This window comes from Marmota marmota, unplaced genomic scaffold (assembly GCF_001458135.2).
Source record: "Marmota marmota marmota unplaced genomic scaffold, marMar, whole genome shotgun sequence".
NCBI classification, from domain to species: Eukaryota; Metazoa; Chordata; class Mammalia; order Rodentia; family Sciuridae; genus Marmota; species Marmota marmota.
Window position 1 is genome coordinate 5,905,934 of NW_025999932.1, and position 3,589 is coordinate 5,909,522.

Sequence of the window (3,589 nt, forward strand, 5' to 3'; positions counted from 1 at the left end):
TATTCCAAAGAAATATTATTGAAATAATAACATAAACATAAGGGCTTATTCAGATCAGTAGAAATGTTAACTTAAATCAACTATTTTTGTCTATATGATGTATGGTTTATAGCATGCTTTTTATGTACTAAATTCTTTCAAAAAATTGAAGTGCACTAAAAGGAAACAAATTAGAGTTAGGATTTCCATCTTCATAGCTCTGTTACTCAAGAACACTTACAGTATGTTGGGAAGAATACTATTTTGGTATATAAAATGATCACATTCATAACCAAGGTGGACATATTTTTGGTCCCTAAGCAACAATACAAGGCAATACTTATTCAGGAGCCTGAAAAAGATTTTGAAGACCCATCAGCAACTCAGCCAAGGTATCCAAGAATGCACAAGCTCACAACCTTTCAGTCCCCACAAAGCGAGGTGTGCAGGTGAACACTGAATGATTTGACATGTTTCTGAATTGAGCTCTGTTGGTGTTAATAGTTCAATTGATATTTTCAGTTCATTTTGATCAATGCACACCTACTCCATGACTCCTTCACTAGTAGGATAATATTTTAACACAAGTAAATTTTAGTTTACTATTCTTAGATTATAGTTTTTCAAATACGTGTGCCCGAGGGTATATAATATGGTGTACTTTGGCAATATTGGAAATATTTATGACCAGAAAAGAAAGAATAGCTACTAAAATCACATCCCCTCTTGGTATTACAGAAACTTGACAAGAGCAAGGGCTTTCCGGTTTGTTTTGGCTGTGTCTCAGCAGCTAGAGAAGACCTGATGTACACCAGGGCAGGTGCTTAATAGGCATCTGTTAAACAAAAACAACATGATAAAACAGGAAGGGCCTGATCAGCCTGTTCTTAGCCCTGGTATTGTACTATCCTGTACACGGAGACCTTATGAAACACATGGGAATATGAAGCAAAAGAGTATGTTTCAGGCTCAAATATTTGAAAAAAAAATGGTGAAAAAATTTTTAAAAAGGTGCATTTTGATTATACACAGCAGGGAGGTTCATTGTGACAGCCACACATACATATAAAATAATTTAATCAATATCGTTCATACCTCCCTTTTTCCTCTGCTTCTCCCTTCCCCCATTCCCTTTCTCAACTCTAATGTTCTCCCTTCTATTTTCATGAGGTTCCTTTTTGCATATTTTCTATCTAGCTTCCACTAAGGAGAGAACATACATCCTTGACGCTCTGTGTCTGGCTTATTTCGTTCAGCATGATGATGTAAAGTTCTGTGCATTTTCTTGAAAACCACATAATTTCATTCTTCTTTATGGCTGCATATGGGTGCATATTCAAAGACACCAGATTTGAATTTCGGTAATTTTATGACTGTGAGTCACAAATTTAAAATTCTTTGTTTAAGTCCCAGTTTTCTCTTCTATAAAATCAAGGTATGACATACATTTGAGGATGTTCAATTTATGAAATGAATAACATGTACAAATTGCCTAGGAGACCACCTGGAATAAAATGGACACCCAATAAGTCCTGCCATCGTTCCTGTATTTGCCGAAGTGCCGCAGGTAGGTCATGCTGTCACATCCAGGTCTCTCTCCTTGCTCCTATCTGGATATCACCAGATGGGTCCTCTCTGCTTTGATCTGTTTCATGATAACTCTGGAAAGTATTCTAACTAAGACACTAAGAATAAATAGCAGATTAAAATGTCCAGGGAAACTAGCTACTGTTAAGGGGATTCTTGAAGACTTAAGAGTCTCACCACAATAGAATGATATAATGACAAACTTTTAAAATAGAGTGTCAAGACCATTAAAAAGAGTTTTGACCTGGAACATGACCTTCTGAGCAACAATGCTATTTTATATTGCCCACTGTGCTGCATATGGACCTGTGACTGGAATGAATATTCTCAAACTTGCTGGACATTTTTTTCTCACTTGATGATAAACTCAAAGCACGTAAGTATCTGAGAAAGTAGGTAGGAGGGTCCTGGATCAGGACTGGCAGGTTTCTTTCTGTCTGGATGCTTAGCTCTGCAGGGAGAAAGGGAAAGCAAGAAGCAATGCCGGATGTCACACCAGTTTGGAATGTTCTGGCTGTGACCAAGCGAGACAGGTACGTCCTGGCAAGTGGGAGGGGCCTTTCCACTGGATCTACTCTCTTTTCTTTTTCTTTTTTTATCAACTCATTCTGTTATATTTTCTTTAATTAAGTACAAAGACCTCTACTCTCTAGGCATATCACCTAGAGTTCATTTATTTCACCCACTGCTCTGTTTGGCAGCCAGTCTCTTGTCTCTCTCTTCAGAAATGGTGAGTCGGATTCCTTTTCCTTGGGGAAGAGAAATCCATGGTTTGTTGCCTTTGCCAATAGCAAAAATGTTGGAGAGCCGGGTGGCAAAGCTGTTGCCATTGGCATCTTTCACATGAACCACGTCAAAAGAGCCAGAATGTCTCTCTCTCTCTTGGTAATCACACCAATTCTTCCCAAGTTAGCACCTGTGGTCACCATACACAGGTTACCAGTGTCAAACTTGATGAAATCAGTAATCTTGCCAGTCTCCAAATCAATCTGAATGGTATCATTCACCTTGATTAGGGGATCAGGGTATCGAATGGTTCGAGCATCATGCATCACCAGATGAGGGATTTCTTTTGGGCCCACAAATAGCATTCTCACTTTGCACAACTTGTACTTGGCCTCCTCAGGTGTAATGTGATGAACAGCAAAATGACCCTTGGTGTCATAGATCAGATGGAAATTCTCTCCAGTCTTATCAATGCGGATGACATCCATAAAACCGGCGGGGTAGGTGATATCGGTTCAGACTTTGCCATCAATCTTGATGAAGCGCTGCATGCAAATCTTCTTTACTTCATCTCCTGTCAGGGCATACTTAAGTCTGTCCCTTACAAAAATGATGAGAGGAAGACATTTTCTCAGCTTGTGGGGACCAGTGAATGGACGAGGAGCAAACGCTCGAGTCAATTTATCCAGCATCCAGTGCTTTGGAGCTGCTCCCCACCTCAGATGCTTCTTGGGACCAAGAGCCATGGCTGCTCTAGGAATGGAAAGAGCTACTTACTCTCTTTTCATGAAGTAGTAGAAGTTCCATGGAAGGTCAAGGATACCTAATAGATTTTAGAAAAGATATGTGACAATCACAATGAAGAGATCAAAAACTGCCTCTCAAAGGCAACAATGGCATTGATTTTATGGAGGGCTCCCACACAGAGATTTTGAATCACAGCTAATGATGACCCTTTTGCGTAAGATACATGTTAATAATGATAAAATTAGAATAATAAGACTATCCAATTTGCAGAATTATCCTAAGTATCAAGTCACCTTATAAATTAAATGGCAGTGACCACAGAGTCTCCATCCCAGTCCTTCTCAAGCTTAACAGCATCATAGCACTCAGTACCAAGTGCTATTAAAAACGGGATTTTTGTCCAGGATCTTAACTTGCTGCTTGCAGTGAGAGGAGGCTCTTGCTGGTGTCTTGACACCTCAGTGAATCTGTTCCTGGAGAATGTGACATCTCTGGAGGGAAGACAAGAGGAAGTTATGTTCATGGTGTGAAAAAACAACAGCTCACAAAG

At 39.5% G+C, this 3,589-nt stretch overlaps 1 pseudogene; it reads right to left on the reverse strand.

The window, feature by feature from the left end:
• Positions 1 to 2,221: 2,221 nt before the first annotated feature.
• LOC107140827 lies at positions 2,222 to 3,038 on the reverse strand (annotated as a pseudogene).
• Between the last annotated feature and the right edge of the window lie 551 nt (positions 3,039 to 3,589).